We start from the raw sequence: 21,572 nt of genomic DNA on the forward strand, positions 1-21,572 counted from the left end.
CACCCTCACAAACCCATAGATCTAGTCAGAGACTCAGACATGGACGTACCCACTCACAGACCCACTCAAACACAAATGCACTCACTTACAGACTAATTCATATTCTCATGCGTCCACTCACAAACCCACTCAGATATATTGATACCCCCACTCCCAAGAGCCACTCAGAGACTAATGGACCCAGTCACATACCTACTCAGAGACTCATTCATCTACTGACAGACCCACTCAGAGCCTTATGCATCCACTCTCAGATCCATTCATACCCTCACACACCCACTCACAGACCCGCTCTGGAATTGATGCTCCAACTGACAGTTGTACTCAGACACTGATGTACCCCCTCACAGACCCACTCAGAGACTCCTACTCATATTCACAGACCCACTCAGAGCCTCATGCATCCACTCACAGATCCATTCATACATTCACACACCAGCTCACAGACCCACTCTGGAACTGATGCTCCAATTGACGAATGCACTCAGACACTGATGTACCCTCTTGCGCACCCACTCAGAGACTAACTGAGATGCTCATACACCCACTCACCTTCCCACTTAAACACCCACTCACAGACCCAATCAGACATTGATTGTTGCAAGGTAGAATAGTATGTGGTATGGCTAGGAGCCTTAAAATGCAATATTCTCACAATTCACAGAGACAACTCTTGCATGGGGCCCCACAGCCAAGGGGACCACAACTTCACTGGGGCTAGTTGTTGAAGTGCAGGGTGGTAGGCGGCCCCCACAGTGCCTGGACCGTCACCTCTTCAGAGCTATTTTATTGTATAATGTGTGGGGTTGCTCCTGCCCCCCATGCAGCCCCAGGGACCAACATCTCCCGGGGCTTATTAGGTGTAATGTGGGGGACCATGTGCCCCCCCTGCAGAACTGGGGACCGCTACCTCCCCAGGGCTATATTCAAATAAGATTTGTTTGGGGCCTCAGCTCCACAGACAGCCCCAGGGATTGCCATCACCCTAGGTCTAATTGGGTGTAATGCGGGGGCCACGTAGGACATTGCAGTTTGCCATGGGTCTGCCAGGAGCACTGCTACCGCCATCCCCTAGCAAACAAATATGCCCCGCTTTTAACAAGCAAAAACATTTTCTTCTTGCTTTTTTAAAGAGAAGCACACTTTGTTTTTTTACAGTCAGAGAGCGGCATGTCAGCAGCTCCCTGGGTGTAAAAAGCAGTGCTGGCTCCCACAGGAGGCGGGTGCTTGGTAGGACTGCAGAGGGCTTTTGGCACCCCACGGTCCCCAACGAGATGGCCAGGCCATGATGGATGAGGTTGTTGGGGCAAAAATGTCCCAGGACGGGGGCCATTCAGCCCACCGCCATTAAAAAAAAAATCTGGGTCCCAGGGAATAAGGTCCCTGGGGCCAAAATCAGCCTGGGGAAGGGGGCCACATGGCCCTCCTCCCCTTTAAAAAAATGCATATGAATAAATGCCTAGCCCCGGGGGATGTGGACAGTTTCATTTAATTAAAAGAATGGCTAAGGCACAGAGGATGGAGTCCAAGGGGCAAAAATTGGTCCAGGCAAGAGGGGCCATACAGCCCCCTTCCTAAAATGAAAAAAAATATGTAGCCAGCAACTCACCAGAGGCCCTACCCCCTTTCTCCACTACTCTGCAAAGGCTCCTCCTTGTGCGCTCTTGGTTGGCAGATGAAGCCCCCTTCGCTGCTGAGGGGTCTTAGGGGCCAACTAATCCCCCTGCTACCTCCACAAAGCCCCCAAAAATGGGATTGCTGAGAGGTGATCGCAGGCCATGCCCCTTTCTTCACCACTCTGCAAACATGCCTCTCAGCAGACTGCTGGTGGGGGGATAAGGTACTCTTGCCTCCTGAGGGCCTCAGGGCGAAAGTATACGTCATCCCCCAAGCAGCAGTGTGCCAAGAGGTGTGTTTGCAGAGTGTCGGAGAAAAGGGGCATGGCATCTGACCACCTCTGATTAATCCAGCTGCATAGGACTTACTGGAGGTAACAGGAGGACTAGTTGGCCCCCATGGACTCTCAAGGGTCAAGGGGACTTCATCCTGCAAATAGTAGTGCACCAGGAAGAGCGTTTACAGAGTGGAGGAGAAAGAGGGCATGACCACCGACAACCACTGAGCAAACCCACTGTGTGGGACTTGCTGGACGTAACAGGAGGGGTAATTGGCTACCAAGGACCCTCAATAGCCAAGGGGACTTCTTCCCCCAACTTGCAGTGGGTTAGGAAGTGAGTATGCATAGTGGTGGAGACAGAGCCATGGTTTGCTATCAGATCTCAGCAATCTACCTTATGGGACTTACAAGGGGTAATAGAAGGTATAGGTGTCCCCCAAGGACTTCCTTGGGGATGAACTACCCCCCCTGTTACCTCCAGTAAGTCGCACACAGCAGGATTGCTGAGAAGTTGTCAGAGGCCACGCCACCTTTCTACACCACTCTGCAAATGTGCTGATCAGTGCAATACTAGTTGGGGGATAAAGTATCTTTGGCTCCGGAGGGACCTTGGGGGCCAAGAAGCCAACCTAGCACCTCTTGTAAGTCCTATGCCGCTGAATTCCTGAGTTCTGTTAGGGTCAGGACACTTTCTCCACCACTCTGCAAACATAACTGCTAGTTAAAAAACCTTAGAAATTCACTTACAAAACACAAAGGTTACAGCGACATTATAGTTAGTAACTAGCATTTCAAAAAACTTAGAAATTCACTGAAAAAAACAAAGGTTACAAGGATGTTATAGTTAGCAAATAGAATTTAAAAAAAATTGAAATTCACAAAAAAAACAAAGGTTATAGGGACCTTATAGTTAGGGTCAGATTTTAATCAAACGAAACCAGAGAAATTCAGCTGTTATGCTTACCTGAGTTAACTATAACTTGAACCTGTGCAATGTACTGCTTGTGACCGCACATATTACATCACTCATGACATGGTCAGTGACATCACTGATGATATCACTGATGACATCTCAAATGACATCAGTGCTGACATCATCCACTGACTGTGAGGTTTCTTTTTTAAAAAGGTTATGAATGGTAAATATATATATACCTAGGTGTATTGGTGAATCAATTGGTTTATGAGTCACTGTATGGATGACTGAGTGGGTACGGGACTGCCTGTATAAGTGAGTGATTAGGTGTTTCAGTGAATGTATGGGTGGGTGACGTTTTGTGTGAATGCGTGCATCTGTCTGTCAGTTGACATCTACGTGGGTGTAAGAGTATGTTAGTGGGTACAAGAATTTCTATATAGGTGATTGATTGGTTGTCTGGCTATCTCTATGTTTGTCTGTGTGTCTGTGTGTATGGGTGAGGAGGTGTGTGACTGTCTGTATGGATGAGTGTGTGGGTGAGTCAGTGGCTGGATGGGGTAGTGAGTTCTTGTGTGAGAAGCTGTATGGGTGGGTCAGTGTCTGTATGGCTGTGTCAGGGATTGAGTGCTTGTGTCAATATGAGTGAGTAACTGGGTATGTGAAAGACAGTATAGGTGACTGACTGGGTATGTTAGTGACTAATTGAGTGAGTAAGTGAATGTGAGAGCGGCTATATGGATGAGTGCATGCTTCTGTCAGTGGCTATATAGGTCAGTCACTCACCTATACTGCCTTTCAAATACCCAGTTATTCACTCATACTGACACAAGCCCTCAATCACTGACACATGTATGAGTAAAATCTGACCCAATATATTTATATTATAAATTCACTCTATGTTCAATATATATTGCCACTAGGTAGTAATAGGTAGGTCTGCTTTTTCATAGACAGAGCATTTTTTCATTTTCTAATAACGTTGGCCCCATGAAACTAATCTTAAATAAGGCCTTCCAAAAAAGGTAATCCACCTCAGCTCCTTCCTGGAATGTTTTGGGGTGATATGTCAAGAAAGGACAGAGAAAAAAGGGTGGTCTCAAAATACATGCAAAACCCTCATGCATTTTCCATAGACTTCTTTAAGACAGGCTACTGCAAAACTGCTGAATGGAATTACACCAAATTCTTCTGGAAGATCGAACTTGGTCCACAAATTGTGCTTATTGTGATATTATGTAAATAGGTTCTAGTGTTTAAGATTATAAGGATAAAAATATATAGATATTTCGTCGGTTGGGTGCACAAAAATCGCAGAGACTCATGCAGGAGCACCAATCTAAAAATAGAGCGTTCTGATTTTATCTGGGAGCTTTATATCCCTTGGGTCATTTCACTGCATTTGGGGTCAGACTCCTGTGAGAGCAAGCACTCTGATTAGCTACCAGAAACATGAGAAAATTTTTACTGGCAGCCATTAGAGAACTCGTAGACTTAGTCCCCTGTCCTGATGTTATAAACCAAAAATTACATATGGGGGCTCGGTAGGGATACTCTGTCTCCTAGGGCCCATGATTGGGACCCAGAGGGACACCCTCGGCCCCAAAAGAAAAATAAAATTGCAATAAATATCACAAAATAAATAATTTTGTCCAGGCTGCATTTATTAATTATATGCCAGTGGGCAAAAAAAACATATTTATGGGGAGGGGGATTGCATGCCCTGCCTCTCTGATACTTTAGAGGCCCTGGGGACCCAACCTTCAGGGCAATCCTAAGATTTATAGGGGATATGACGCCCGCCTCTCCAAGCCATCGGAATCCCTGTAGAACCCAGACCCCTGGGATGACAATCATTTTTATGGGTAGTGGACACACTTCCCCCTCTCTCCAAGCCATTGGAGGCCCTGGGGAGCCCAACCCCGGGGCCAATCTTATTATTTAAGGAGTGATGATAAGTCCCCTTCTCTCTCCCTTGGCAGGAGCATGCTTACATCTCCTGCCAAGTGGGAGCAAACACCAAGTTGGCTCCCAGTGGGTGGGAGGTTCAAAAATGCTGTCACCCACTGGGAACAGACTTTAGATCTGTTTCACTGCAGACAGGGAAACAGATCTAAATATTGCTCCTGTCCACAAGGAGCAGCATTACTAGCTGCTCCCTGGGGGCAGGAGCAATGCCAGCACCCGCTGGATGTGGGGTGCTTGCTGGGACTATGGGTGCTTTGGGGCTTTCCCTGTAGACCTCAGTGACAGTGTGGTGGGTGCCCCACCCTTTGTTGAGCCGGGTCCCAGGGGATTTGGACCCTGTGGCCAAAATTGGGCTGAGAGGTGGGCTGTGTGCACCCCTCTCACTTTAAAATGTTGCCTGGCCCCAGGGTATGGGATCCCCGGGGATGAAATCAGACTAGGGAGGAGAGCCACATTCTCCCCATAACTTTTTACATCATGCTGGGCCCGGGGGGGCGGGTGGCCGTGGAGAAGGTCTGCATTCCCTCCTCCTCTTTGAACATAGTGCTGGCCCCAGGGGTATGAGGTACTCGCAGCTCAAAATCTGCTATGGGGGGGGGGGGGTTCATATGCCCCCATCCTTATAAGAATTTCACCGGCCCTGGAGGGGCTGGATGCAACCTCCCCCTTGAACTAGGCCTGAGGGAGGGGTCCCCGGTGGTCAAAATCTGCCCAGAAAGGGGGATGCATGCCCCCTCCCCTACAAATATCACTGGCCACCTGGTTGATGGTGTACCTGGGTCTAAAATTGGGCCAGGAAGATGGGAAATGTGCCCGCCTTCTCCTAAGAATTGTGGCGGACCAGGGATGGGGTCCCAGGAGCCATAAACATGCCAGAATAGGAGCCACATTCCCAATAGAAATTGTGCCAGCATCCCCCAGGGCTAAAATTGATCCGACGAAGGGGCGGCGTGCACCCTCCACCAAGCAATCCCACTGGGTCTCGGGGGATGGCAATAAAATAGTGGCCCTGAGGGACCCATGGCTTATGGCTGAGATACCCGCCACCCCCTCTCAACACAATCCCCAAGGATGGGAAACCGGAAACAGTTCTGAAGTTTTTGGAGACGGGAGGGAGTGACCCTCCCGGGCCGTATTTATTAAAATATGAAACAAAATTAAAACATTAAATCAACAGTTTCATATTATGTACAATTTCATTACCACATTGCGATGTTTGGCTAACCTTAACATATCCTCTAATACAAAGGTTCTCCTAGCCGAACTAACATCCTACCAAACATTTACCTAACTTTTGAAATTGTACATCCTAACGTTTAAGGGCCAACGGCAAGGTCGTAACCGGTGTCAAGATCCCTAACCCAGACATATCCCCCTCACTTGAGAGGGGCGGCACGGAGGCATACCTCAAGTGCAACTACCAATTTCCCTTGACTTGACGGGGGCCCCAATAAAACTCGACGCCACTTAAAGGTCGTACGAGGACTCGTGTGAGGTATCTAGAAGGTAGCGTAGACCCCCCCCAAACCCCACACAACTTACCACATCTGCCGTCGCAGACGTCCTGGCCCCGGGAAATTCCCCAGGAGGGGGCTGTAACCCCTCCTACCCATGAAGGGGCCTTGACCGCCTTCCCTTTCCTTTCGGCGACCCATCCTTAGAAGGGACCGCCTCCCCGTTGAGGGGCCAATGGCCACCTCCCCCGAGCGCCCCCATCCGTAATGGGTGACGCCCACTCATAGGGATCTTCCAATTAGTGCTCACCGATCATGACCTTACCGCCCGACCAAAATAAATACGACAATGATAACTAAATAACTAAAGACTAAATATAACAGACAGTATCAACAACAACTTTATTCAAAGCATGCTTACTGATGAACACTAAAGCACAATTACTTTATTTGCAAAACATAACTCAAATCGATCATTCTTTATTGCATACTCAAAATCTTCACGATAATACCACAACCTGTAAACGAAAATCAGAGTTATCCATCAAACTTTATTCAAAACCACTCGCTGTCCTCAGGGGCTGGTGGGTGGGTCAAAATTGGCTCTTCGTTCCGTCTCGAGCTCACGTGCAGCGAGGAGGTGCAGCTTCAGAGCACAGGAACAAGAGGATGCTTTCTGGTCTCGTTCCTCCTTTTATCCGTCTTCAGGGCGGGCGTAAACCCGCCCCTGCCTGCCCCAAGGGCGTGGCCAGCCGCGTCAGTGTCTAGGCCAACCCACTCTAGGGCGGGAAAAGGCGCGCCCCGGCTACGCCGCTTCGGGCATACCAGCCGAGACTCGCCTCCCGCCCAAGATGGCTTCCCGGGGGGATCGTGGTACTCTGCCATAAGTTCGGGGGGACCGATTGGTCGCCCCTTTCCATATGGCTGAGATACCGCCACCCCCTCTCAACACAATCCCCAAGGATGGGAAACCGGAAACAGTTCTGAAGTTTTTGGAGACGGGAGGGAGTGACCCTCCCGGGCCGTATTTATTAAAATATGAAACAAAATTAAAACATTAAATCAACAGTTTCATATTATGTACAATTTCATTACCACATTGCGATGTTTGGCTAACCTTAACATATCCTCTAATACAAAGGTTCTCCTAGCCGAACTAACATCCTACCAAACATTTACTTAACTTTTGAAATTGTACATCCTAACGTTTAAGGGCCAACGGCAAGGTCGTAACCGGTGTCAAGATCCCTAACCCAGACATATCCCCTTCACTTGAGAGGGGCGGCACGGAGGCATACCTCAAGTGCAACTACCAATTTCCCTTGACTTGACGGGGGCCCCAATAAAACTCGACGCCACTTAAAGGTCGTACGAGGACTCGTGTGAGGTATCTAGAAGGTAGCGTAGACCCCCCCCAAACCCCACACAACTTACCACATCTGCCGTCGCAGACGTCCTGGCCCCGGGAAATTCCCCAGGAGGGGGCTGTAACCCCTCCTACCCATGAAGGGGCCTTGACCGCCTTCCCTTTCCTTTCGGCGACCCATCCTTAGAAGGGACCGCCTCCCCATTGAGGGGCCAATGGCCACCTCCCCCGAGCGCCCCCATCCGTAATGGGTGACGCCCACTCATAGGGATCTTCCAATTAGTGCTCACCGATCATGACCTTACCGCCACAGGTCCGGATAGTTGACCGGCTATCCGGACCCCCCACCACACTCCTACCTAAAGGTCATGTTTTAACGTCTTCAGCCAAGCTATGTAGTCTCCTATGAGTAACTCATTCCCCATCCGAGACAAATGAACACCATCCCCCAAGTACATACTGTCATCATTAATACATCCATGCGCGATAGAATGCAGTGCATTGGAACGGAACAACCTACTTACTTTGTTATTAATTTTCCTCACAGAGTGATTTAAAGCAGAAACAGAAAAAGCCCCCCGCCACACTTTTCGTGGGATCATATGGGACCACGCAATTGTGCACCCTGGAACTCTCCTCGCTAACCAACTTACAGTGGAAAGCATCGCCTCCAGGAGAAGTCGTCTACCAGTGGTGACCAAATCATTGCCCCCAAGATGTACTATGACTACAGACGGCGGTGACCTCGTCCGCCCTAGCAAACCCTCGAAAAATGATTGAAACTGGTCAATACAGAGACCGCCCTTTCCGTAGAAGGACACCCTGTACCCGTATTCCCCAGCCACGTGCACCATGTCACCTGCCTTGAATACATCCGCGGCACGCCTCACGTATGAGTGGCCCACGACCCACACCTCCTTTTTAACAGCCGGTGATGTCTGACCGCTGGCCCGGTGTTGGGTCGACTGCATAGTCCGCCCCGCCTCGTAGGCTTGCGTAACTGAAAACCAAACAAAAACAAGAAGCGTGAGTACATCATTACAGCTTCACAACATGTGCAAACGCACATACCTTTTATAACAGTTGGAGGACCAACGCCCCACACGTTTAACTTGTTCCACATTCAGACCCCTGGCTGTAGCCTCAGTAGCAGCCCCTATCCGAAAGGAATGGGTCCCAAACTCGCCCGGGTTCAAGCCCGCAGCTGTAATTGACATCGCAAGCACCCGCTGAAACTGAAACCTTGTCAGTGGGGTGGCGTCTGCGTGTCTCAACAAGGTCCCCCCCCATGATGCCACCCTTTGTGTCAAGTAATCCTCTAAACACTTCACTGGGCACATGGACGACCCGGGAATCCTGTGTATAATTATGCCGTCGCCCATCCCACTTTGATCGGTCTTGGACCTTACAAACGAGACCGTCATCGTCTCCCCTCTGATTTGAACGTGCTCTGCGCACAACCCTCCCGTAACATCCTGCTTGTTCCTCGCCACTAATTCGCTTACCCGCATAGCTCCATGAAATGCTAGCGTAAAACCAGCTCGGAATAACACTGTCTCAAAGTGAGATGAACATGTTGTAGGGAGTCTGGATAATAACTGGGCCAACCTATCCAAACCTATCGGGCGCCTCTCGTCTACTCTGCTACCCTCAAGGCGTTGCCACCCTCGTAGCGCTTTTTGCACAGTGAAAGACGCTGTCGGGTCCTGTATCCCGTGAGCCCTAGCAACAAAAGAAATGGCAGCCCGATGCCTCTGGGCCGTGGCCACCGATTTCCCTGCCCGATGTAAAGACATCAAAAAATTCACTACCCATTCCTCCTGTCCCCAAAGCTCCCCTCTAGCAGTCCCCAAAAAGGCTAAATAGGAAAGGAACGCCCCTTCATATGCCTTCCTCGTCCTGGGTGCTAAACTCTCTCCCACGAGGTTACGAGGCTCGGGGCACCGAGAGACCAGAGAGCTTCGGGAAAGGGTGCAGGCTCCGGGTCCGCTGTGGGAAGGAAACCCCAGAAAGCCTGCATACGAAAACGAGAAAGGGCATCAGCCGCCTGGTTCATTATCCCCGGGACATGTCTCGCTTTGAATAGTACATTCAATTGCATACATAATAATACAATTTCCTTGAGCAGTCTCAAAATCCATTTGCATCGTGCTGCCTGGCTATTGATACACTCAACCACGGTCATATTGTCAGACCAGAATACCACAGAGTGATCTCTGAACCCTTCAGGCCACGTTCTCAGGGCCACCAAAATGGGGAAGAGTTCCAGGAAGGCAATGTTACTTGTCAGCCCACTGTCTCGCCACCATGCTGGCCATTTTTGTGCAGACCATCGAGTACCGAAAATGGCACCAAAACCTATACTCCCTGCCGAATCTGTCCATAGCCCCAGTTCCTCGGAGGACACGGCTGGTTTGTTCCAGACGACTCGACCATTGAAATCCGCCAGAAATGCCAACCAAATGCGCATGTCCTGGCGGACCTCGGCCGAGAGCCTTGTGCGATGATGGCCCTCCTTCAGTCCGACCATGGCTTGAGCGATCGAACGGGAAAAGGGGCGGGCCATTGGTATAACTCTTAGGGCAAAATTCAACTGCCCCACTAACTGCTGTAGCTGATGCAGTTTAACCTTAGTTTCACTCATACACATTTGCAGGGATGCCCTGAATTTTAACACTTTATCACCTGGTAAACGGAAACAACCTTCTCTGGAGTCTAACTCGATCCCCAGAAACTCGAGGCAGGTCGAAGGACCCACCGTCTTACCTGGTGCCAATGGCACGCCAAACTGATTCATTAAAACACAAAATGCATCCAAAGCTTGTCCACATTCCGAATCCCCAGCTGCCCCCAGGAACAAAAAATCATCAAGATAATGCATAACATGTTGAAAACCCGTCTTCCTAGTAAAGACCCATTGTAGGAAACAACTGAATTTCTCGAAATAGGCACAAGAAATAGAGCATCCCATCGGCATACACCTATCCATGTAATACTGTCCCTGAAACGTGAAACCCAGTAGCCGCTGATCATCTGGATGTACCGGGAGCAACCGGAACGCTGACTCGATATCAGATTTTGCCATCAGCGCACCGGGCCCCAGGCGATTCAAAATGGCCACGGCCTCATCAAAAGATGCGTACCGTACCGAACATATTTCTGGGTCTATCGCTTCATTTACGGAAAGACCACGTGGGGCTGACAAATTATGTATCAGCCGAAACTCACCCGGGTCCTTCTTGGGGACCACTCCTAAAGGCGAACAAACAAAGTTAGCCACCGGGGGTACACTAAACGGACCAGCGACTCGACCTCGAGTAACCTCCTTCCGGATCTTTTCCTGTACCACGGTCGTATGCTGCAAGACCGATATCTGATTTTTGCATCTTTCCACACCCTGAAAGTCCCCTACTGGGATGCGGAAACCATATGAAAACCCGTTCCGCAACACCCCAGCAGAAGCACGATCCGGGTATTCACTGAGCCAGGGAATCATCGCCAAGGTATCAATCGGGGTAGGTAAAGGCGCCCCTCGGACTATGTTAGACCTGTTTGGCGCCTCCTCTACCCCCGTTATCACCCGTTTTGGCTCTGCACGTGGACTCAGGATGGGATGATTGCCCACACCCACTACATTCGTGTTTAAACTTGCACGATCCCTGGGGCCTAGTACATTTACCCCTGTTAAAATTCCAACACACCCCCTTTTTACCTGTATTACCGGTAGGCCTCGAGTGATTGTCGGTACCCGTACCTGATCGAAAGGGCGTCCCCGCATACTGACGGGAGGATTCGCCCACATTACTCCCTACCAATGGCACTTTCAACATACCAGTCTCCTTCATTTTGGACCAGGACACAGAGTCATAACAATCCCAAGTTAAGTTTTTATCATGTTCTTTTGCTTTTCTGAAAAGATTATCATAGCAAAACCAATGATTACCCTCGTGTGATACCGAGTACCCCATGATCCGTGACTGATAACTCGGCAATTCGGGTAGCAATTCGTGTCTCCGTTCACCCAAGATCGATGTGAAAATCCCCCATGCCTTGCCCCAATTGCCAATGTTTTCATTAACCTTAAAGGCGGCCATCTTTGCGCGCCAAACACTCGGATGCATGAGATCCTTCTGATTTTTAACATGCTCCATCTCATAATGATCAGTAAGCAACGAGAAGATGTTTACATATTCCCCTGCCCATATCTTTTCTTTAATAGCTAAAGGAACATGCTGACCCAACCTCTCCCTTCGAGAGGGTGCCGACTCTTCCCTCGCAATCGGCAATGGCCGCTTACCTGAACTGGACGCTGTCTCTGCGACTAAAACCGTCCCCTGAGGCTTCCCTACAGCCGCGGCCGGCGTGGGCACCCTCGCTGCTTCACGAGTTTCCCGCAGTTGCTTCATCAACACCTGCGCGTCTACAGCCGTGGCGCCCTCGCTACTTTTACCCAACCACGCTGCTAATTGTGCTGCCAGCTCGGGCGGCATATCTTCCTCGGACACGGGGGTGACCACCACGGGAATCGGATTCCCCTCCTCCGGCACAGGAGTGGGTGCTTCGAGCGGGACACTGGGACCCGGGGTATCTCCCCCAGCTGCTCCTCTCCTGGGCCTCTTGCCTTTTCCACCCGGGGCCGTACCCTCCAAAGGACGTTTCGGGCCTCCTTCCTCATTTTTATCCATCCGCCTCTTTAGGTCGGTCATCTCCTTCATGAGAACACGCAGCATCTGTTCGGTAGTCATTCGCTTTCCCGCCTTCTTCGGCATTCTCCTACAGAGTATCTGCAAAACAAACGAGAAAGATTACAACGCTCAAAATTGGCTCTTCGTTCCGTCTCGAGCTCACGTGCAGCGAGGAGGTGCAGCTTCAGAGCACAGGAACAAGAGGATGCTTTCTGGTCTCGTACCTCCTTTTATCCGTCTTCAGGGCGGGCGTAAACCCGCCCCTGCCTGCCCCAAGGGCGTGGCCAGCCGCGTCAGTGTCTAGGCCAACCCACTCTAGGGCGGGAAAAGGCGCGCCCCGGCTACGCCGCTTCGGGCATACCAGCCGAGACTCGCCTCCCGCCCAAGATGGCTTCCCGGGGGGATCGTGGTACTCTGCCATAAGTTCGGGGGGACCGATTGGTCGCCCCTTTCCATAACAAGGCTTAGCGGGCGGCAGCGGCAACCTCAACTTTATTTAAAAATAATTGCCCTAGGGGTGGGGTCCCCAGAACTAGGCCTTTTGGACAAACCCCTATGGCCGTGCACAGTGTGGGGTTGGATGTATGGGGGTGTTGGCTACAGGGCCTGGTCTTCAGCTGTGAATGGAGGGGGTGCATTTACATATAGAAATTAAGTATTGCTTTACATAAAACAAATACTAGAAATTCACTGAAATAACCAAAGGTTAAAGTAACGTTACATTTAGGTGAATTTGTCAGTGACAACATTAACATTTTGAACTAATAATAAACACAGAAATTCACAAGTTATAGCTAGCAGTGCTAACTATAACTTGGACCCTCACCATGCACTGCTTATGACCTCAAATGCCATTACTCATGACATGTTCAATTGCACAATTCATGACATGACTGATGACATCTCAAATGACATAATTGATGACATCATTGACAACATCATCCAATGAGAGTGTTACTTTGTTTCATAGTTTACATAGTGGCGGGTAACTACCATATTACCTTTCTACCTTATTTTACAACTATGTCTAGCTAATGGGTGTAAGTGTTTGCAACACGTATGTGCTTCTGATGTATCATAAATGTGTGGAGGCAGTGAATATGTTATACATCTTAGAAATTAACTCTGATGCAGATGGCAATTGACAACTTGTGTCTGATTTGTTCCACACAAGCTTTTTGGTATGGTAGAAAACGTTTCCCACTGGGCAAAGATCTATGTAGTCGATACTAATGGCCTTATTACAAGTACCGGTGTCCTAGGACCACTGTACTCACAGCTGCAGTCCGACCATCACCACCGCTGAGGGTCTGCCCTTATTATTATGAGTGTGGTGCTTGGACGACTACAGGACTGACACGTCTGCCAGGATCCAGGATCCCGCTGGTGGTGCAGCGGTAAGCAGCAGAAATATACTGGAAGTGCTGCTGCAGCAACGTGAAGCATATTGGGAATTAATTTCCCACCACCCATTTCATGACAGTGATCATGCCATGAAAAAGGTGGTTGAGATGCCAGTATGGGGCCCTAACAGGGCACCCTGCGGCTTCTGGGAGTGTATGCAGGTGGGTCACATGTTGTGCACCCATAGAATTGCACCCCCGTTCCTGCACGGTGCAGCATGCATGACAGGGTGCAGGCCACACCATGCAGGTACAGTCTGCAGGCACTGTCACGGTGGCGGTCTGCTGTTAAAGCTCTCCTATGAGCCTAAGGCAGTCACCGCTGTGTGTGAGATCCCAGCAGCACCACCCACCCGACCTGGATAAAACTGATAATCCAGTGGGCGAGTACACCACAGGCTTGACGGTCCTCCTGCAAGCTCAGCGGTGGCGGTGCTGCAGAAGGTCAGCCAAACTTGTAATAAAGCACTAAGTATTGTAAGCAGCCTTGAGTTATTGGACAGAATCCTCTCAGCATGACTATTACTACATAACATAGAAGACTATTTGCACAGGAACAAACCTATATGCATGCGGTTCTTTTGCTTCAGAAGATGGACTATCTGTACCGGTTTCATCGCAGTTTGAAGGCTGCAGGTAGTATGTTCTTAAGCACCATAGAACCTTAGTTATTTTAAGCAAAGTGTTTGAAAAGTGTTGCATTAAGTGTACACAGTTCTTGGTAGATACTTTTTAATACTCTGGAAGTTTCACTGTCTGCAAACATGGTGGTACACAGAAAACTTCCTTCATAGAGTAAACAATGTTTACAGTACCCACTTTTCTACTTATATCAACTAAATTTCTTATTGTACATTTGGTGACTGTGACTGATTGATACAGCTAGAAGCTGTCCGTAGTAGGGCATTTATTTTGGAACAGATGTTTGGTATCTCGAGAAACTTGGTTTCTCTGAACAGTTGCATACATATCGAACTTTGGGCCTGATTCACAGAACTAACTTAAGACAAAATCCTAAACTTACTACTTTTGGTATTCACAGAAGTTAGGATTGTGTCTTAAGTTTGTCTTAAGACAGACTTAAGACAGACTTAAGACAAAATCCTAACTTAAGTCTGTCTTAAGTCTGTCTTAAGACAACCTTAAGACAAAATCCTAACTTCTGTGAATACCAAAAGTAGTAAGTTTAGAATTTTGTCTTAAGTTAGTTCTGTGAATCGGCCCCACCATCCGCAGTGAGTGTTTCCCATATATCTGTGGCTGATTGCTAATGTGAACTAAGCTAGCTATGACGTGGATGGTGTAGAGTCAATGTTGCACATGACACATGCTTGCTATACTCTAGGGAGTTGTATATGTGATGGCTTTACTAATGCTTCATATTATTTAGACCTATTTTGCACTTTTTCAGGTATCTAATGCATACTAGTTTATACAGAAATGTGTACAAAAGAAGCTTGTATGATGTCATTAGTGATGTAATCAGCGATGCCATCAATTATGTCAATTTGAATGGAACATGCCATAAGTGATGTAATAAGTGAGGTCATAAGCAGTGCATGGCAGCAGCACAAGTTATAGTTAGGTCTATTGTCTATAACTGGTGAATTTATGTGGCTTGTTTAGTTCAATACATGAATGTTGTCACTGACATATTCACCTAACTATACCGTTACTTTGAATTTAGTTTTTCCATAACGTCTAGGGTTTTGTTAATGTAAATTGAGATGTCCATCATAATGCATAGGGGTGTGGCTGTGTGCAGGGTCTGGCCTGGCATTGTACAGTGTGCTCTCCTGTCCAAGCTTGCTACCCCTACCCTCCTCCTCCTTGCGCTCCATTCTAGAAGTCCAACCCATTCTTCTCATCCAGCCCTGTGTGGCCATTGTTTTTCCACTGCCCTTCCCACCTACCCTACACAGCTAGCTTGCTGCCGTTACCCACCTCCTCTCTGCCCTCTGTTGTCTTAGTACATGCATCTGTCCCCTCCCTCCTGCCCTGCTTGGTCCACCGTGCTGCCCCCCAGTTAGCTTGATGTCCCTGCCCGCTCCTTCTGCCCTCTGTTGCCTGAAGCTATGGCACTCTCATTGCCCTCTTGCTTAGCCTCTGTGCTTAGTTGGCTTCCCCTATACTCCTTCCCTCTAATATCTATGTGCATTCCCCTGCTCCCTCCCTTTTGTTCACCATGTTCAGTGGATCTGCCATTGCCCTTCCTGTTTAGCAAGAGAGTTCCGTTGAGCTGTCACTTATCCTCACACCTATGCAGAATGGTCAGATGGCTGCTGCCTGCCCCCTCTCCCTCCACCCCAACTTCCATTTTCTGAGTTCCATGACCCTATCCCCTCGTCCTCCATGGCTCATTGTGTTACCACTCCCTTCTGCCTTCTATGCCGGGTTTTACTACAACTTCTTCTCCTGCATGCCCTGCTTGGTCAGTAGTGAAGCCCCTGTACCATTCTCCTGCCCTCTCTTGTCTGCGTCCAGCCCCTACCTCTTCCTTCTGTCCTCAAGGGTCCTTTGTGCATGGCCCTACCCCCTTAGTCTTTCCCACAATGGTTATTGTGCTGTCACTAACTTTCCCCCTTGCCATGCATGTTCGTTTGGGGTGAGACTGCCCCTCCCACCTTCCCTGTGTGATCAGATGGCTATCCCGACCCCCTTCCACATTCCTTCCATTTTCTGTGTGTATGCCATTATGGTCTCCATGTTTCCCTCCATATGCAACCGTAGGGAAATTGTTGGATTTAAGGGGTGTTAGATTTAATACTACTGCTGTAGTCTAAGCAATAGTAGGGAAAGTGTGGGTCTCTGGAGGAGTTAGATTTACTATTCCCATTCCATCCTACGCACTAGTAGGAGACTCCAAATGGGCTACAAATAGATGAATACCTCCTGACGATTTTCTAAAGAACATATAAATAACTCCTAAATAAAACATAGAAAACACATTTTTCAATGAAAAAAATACTATATTTTTTAAGCATAGATAATAAATATTAGAGGTAAAACCTGTTGAAATAACTGAAATATTGCTCAAGTCCCTACTTAAATAAAAACGATACCCATCTGAGCATGGAAAATTCCATACAATACAAATATATATATGAAATAACTCCTAAATACAGTATAACAAAAATATATTTCAAATAAATTATTAAAAACCCCTAACAGTAAATTAATGAAACATTCAAAGATCAATGATTAGAAACAAAACATATTTGACATTAACAATTATATGAAATTACCAAATAATTAATGACGTTTTATTAATAATCACTAATGTACACGTTTTACATTTTTTAACTTCCTACCCTATTTCCTAACTAACAAACAAGCCACTAATGAAAGTCAAAATGTAGTTATACTATAAAAAGTTAAATATTATAAAAACGATGATAAAAATAAAAATGTACATATTGTATTCAAAATCACAGAAATAAATATTAATAAATGTTAATAACAAAATGTTTAACCTGTTACTTAAAAATTGAAAACATTTTTACAACTATTAATTTTCATATAGAAACTACAAAATAAACGTGCATACCTAATCATTACACAAAAACCAATTTACATATTTATTAAATAATTAAACATTATTTGACATGTCAAGATTAACAATGAAATTAAAATATTTTTATTTAATTTACTTTCCATTGAAAGCCAAAAACCTACTGCAACATTATAAATTACAATTTTAACTAAAAAAATAAAAAAATGTCAATTTCAAACTTCAGCTAAAAAAAATAATTATATTAACAATAGTCACAATTTAAATTGATATTTTCACTAACATATGTTAAAATATTTTTAAAACAATATTATTTACAACTGTATTTATGTAAACTATAAAAAAATTAAAACAATATTAAATTAATAAAAAATGATATATTTGGAAATGATAAGTAACACAATATATTTGTTTTAACGATACTCCTGACACAATATTTTTTTTAAAAACATTTTTATTGTAGTTTCAATTAACTTGGCAATATATATAGATCTTATTCATATTACATTAGTGCAGAGGTCTTCAATCTGTGGGGCGCGACCCACAGGGGGGTCGTGGAGTCCTTGAAAGGGGGTCGCAAATTCTGCAGAGTGCAGTTCAGGCATTGGGCTGATCGAGGGTGCTCACGGCGGAGCCCTAATTCACACCGAGGTGTGAAAAACATCCAAGCCTCATTAACAAGTAAAAGGTCTTTTAAAGACCTGTCAAGTACTCGGGTGTGGCTGTGTGTGTGTCCCTGAAGCTGTTTCAGCCGGGCTCACATACACGAGCTGGGCAGGAGGAGGTGGGGGCTGGGAGCTGGGGGAGCAGGCTGTAGTGTGCATCATGCAAAGCGTTATCCTGATATTAAAGGTAAGCTTTAACAGTTTGGGATAATCTTTATTCTTCTGTGCTGAATTACTGAATTGTTCAATTAGTCACTCTTCCTCCACATAACCAGGGTTGGTGCCTGAATATAGCGGGGTAAGGCAGCATACTACAGGCGCTATCTAGTGGTGGTGCCAAATAACAGCAAAAGTCCCCAAAAAAATACGAACACATTTTCCTTGTATTAATAGGTTTTCAGTGGCAAAACAGAATTTTTCCTTGATTGCTGAAAATTCTTGTATTGTAGCATATTTAAAGTTATAGTAATGTCAAAGGGTAACTAAAAAAGATCAAAGAATGTTGGATCTGAAAAGGAACACGGATATTCTAAATAATAAATAAATAAAATAAATAATAATAATAATAATAATAATATTCTAAGTAAGTCTATTTTGCTGCACGTCTGGTAGATATTAGCAATAGTACGTAATTTCATAGAAAAAATGAATGGACTACAAAATGGGGGGGGGCCCTGGGGGGGCAGGCTGTTGTGTAGCCCTTTGAATTCAATGGATGTTGGGCGCCTGGAGCTGCGGGTCCCGTGACACGTGACACCCGCCCAGCAGGGAGGCACAGAGATGCCCTCCCATGAGCGGGAAAGAAGGAAGAACACGCAGAGAGATACTAACCCCCCCCATGAGAGAGGCACAGAAAAGGTAGGTGGATGAATGATGGGTGGATGGATGGATGTAAGGATGAAGGATGGATGGATGCGTGAAAAGGTGGGTGGATGGATGGATGGATGAAAGGGTGGATGGATGGATGAAGGGTGGATGGATGGATGAAATGGTGGATGGATGGATGGAAGGATGAAAGGGTAGATGGATGAAGGGTGTATGGATGGATAAAAGGTTGCATGGATGAATAATTGATGGATGTGTGAAAAGATGGGTGGATGAATGATGGGTGAATGGATGGATGAAAGGGTGGCTGGATGAAGGATGGATGTATGGATGGAAGGATGAAAGGGTGGATGGGAGATGGATAGATGGATGAAGGATAGATGTAAGGATGAAAGGGTGGATGGATGGATGAAAGGGTGGATAGATGGAAAGATGAAATGGTAGATGGCTGAAGGATGTATTGATGGATAAAAGGTTGCATGGATGAATGATGGCTGGATGGATATGTAAAAAGATGGGTGGATGAATGATGGATGAATGGATGGATGAAAAGGCGGATGGATGAATGATGGATGTATGGATGGAAGGATGAAAAGGTGGATGGATGAAGGATAGATGGATGAAGGATAGATGTATGGATGGAAGGATGAAAGGGTGGACGGATGAAGGATGGATGGATGAAAGGGTGGATGGATGGATGGATGTGTGGATGGATGTATGGATGGATAAAAGGTTGAATGGATGAATGATGCATGGATGGATGTGTGAAAAGGTGGGGGGATGAATGATTGGTGGATGGATGGATGAAAGGGTGGGTGGGTGGATGGATGTATGGATGAAAGGGTGGATGGATGAAGGATGGATGTACGGATGGGAGGATGAAAGGGTGGACGGATGAATGGATGGACAAAAGGTTGCATGGATGAATGATGGATGTGTGAAAAGGTGGCTGGAGGAATGATGGGTGGATGGATGGAAGGGTGGATGGGTAAAGGATGGATGTATAGATGGAAGGATGAAAGTGTGGATGGATGAAGGATGAATGTATAGATGGAAGGATGAAAGGGTGGATGGATGGATGTGTGAAAGTGTGGGTGGATGAATGATGGACGGATGTGATGAGGTCTAACAGGCGCATTTATGGTTGTCAAAAGTTGATGATGAGGAGTACCAGTTTCTAGAAACATTTGTTGGAAGGGGGTCCTTACGCCTAAAAAGGTTTTACAAGGGGGTCTCGGCATCACAAAGTTTGAAGACCTCTGCATTAGTGATTTGAGTACATTCTATTCACAGGCACTTAACTTCCCACATGACACATTCACTGAATCCCGCAATCAACCCCCCTTCCTATATTTTCCAGTCTATATCTCCTCCATTTCCTCGTCTGAACTATCTTCCTCTGTTTCCTCCAATGGGTCACAAATGTCCCCCCTGAAGGTATTCCAGGGAGCCCATATTTTATTCCATTTTCGCGGACATTTCCTCACAGAGTAAACTGCACGCTCCGTGATCATTGTCAGTTCCATGTTTCTGCACCAGACTGATAATGTTGGTGCTTCTGCGGCGCACCATTTCTGAGCAATGTCTCTTTTCGCAATTAAGAGTCCTATCGTAACCCATATCTGTCCGTATCGCGTGAGATCGTTGCGCTCCCATATATTTAGTAGACACCTCCTTGGTTCAGGCAATAGCGAAATTTCTGTTGTTTGTGAAATGGTGCGCAGTATCTGCCTCCAATAGTTCATGATAATTGGGCAGTCCCATATGGTATGAAAGAAGGTTCCCTCCTCCCCACAGCCCCTCAGGCAGAACAGGTGTGAAGCTCTTTGTATTTTGTGCAGTGTATCCCTAGTATAATATATTCTGTGTAATATCTTAAGTTGTACTAATCGCAGCCGCATCGAGATACCCACCTCTCTGGGAGATGCTAGGGCCTCCCTCCATTCTGGCTCTTCTATTTCACCTACCTCCGTTACCCATTTCCCTTTCAAAGTGCTCGTAGGGTCTGGTGAATTATTGAGTATCTTTCGGTATGTGAGAGAGGTGGCGTTTTGCATCATGTGATCTGTCAGGAATCTGACCTCTAATGGGGATGCCTCAGGGATCTCAGAGTTTAAAGGAATTGCCGCCAGTAAAGCGTGCCTTATTTGTATATAACGAAACTTTTCAGTCTGGCCTAACTCATATTGCTGTTGCAATTGTAGGAATGGGATCACCTCCCCCTTTTCCCATAAATCCCCCACTGTGGAGATGCCTATGTTGTCCCACACGATAAAGCCCTTACATCTCCGTAGTTGCCCTAGTGCTTTAGTATCCCAGAGTGGGGTCATTTTTGTTATCACTCCTTTCCATCCCAGTCTGGCGTCTGCTGTATACTATAATGATACTGTGTGTTTAGTCGGTCCCATCAATTTTGTCGCCTTGCCTTTGTTGTAGAGCGCCACTAGCATGTTGTTAGGGCCTAGCTGAGTTCTGTCTGCTTTGTATGCTGGGTCATCATAGGGTGCATGTATCCAGTGATTTATGACTTTGAGCTGTGCGGCCCAGTAATATAATTGAAGGTTAGGGAGTGCTATCCCCCCATCATACCAGCTACTATATAATTTTGCTTGGGATATGCGGGCCGGGCGGTTTCCCAAAGAAGAATTGAGATCAATGCCGCCACTTGTTTGAAATATCGGGGTGAGACTATGTCAGGCGTATTTTCTAGGGCATACAAAAAACGGGGGAGAGCCTTCATTTTATACAATGCTGCCCTTCCGGGAAGTGTGAGGGGCAATGAAGCCCAGTGCTTCACATCGCGTTGAAGTCTTTCAAGCGGGGGGGCTAAATTTTTGGAGTAGAAGTCGGCTGCTGAGTTAGTGACGTGTATCCCGAGATAT

This window comes from Lissotriton vulgaris, chromosome 8 (assembly GCF_964263255.1).
Source record: "Lissotriton vulgaris chromosome 8, aLisVul1.2, whole genome shotgun sequence".
Lineage (NCBI taxonomy): Eukaryota > Metazoa > Chordata > Amphibia > Caudata > Salamandridae > Lissotriton > Lissotriton vulgaris.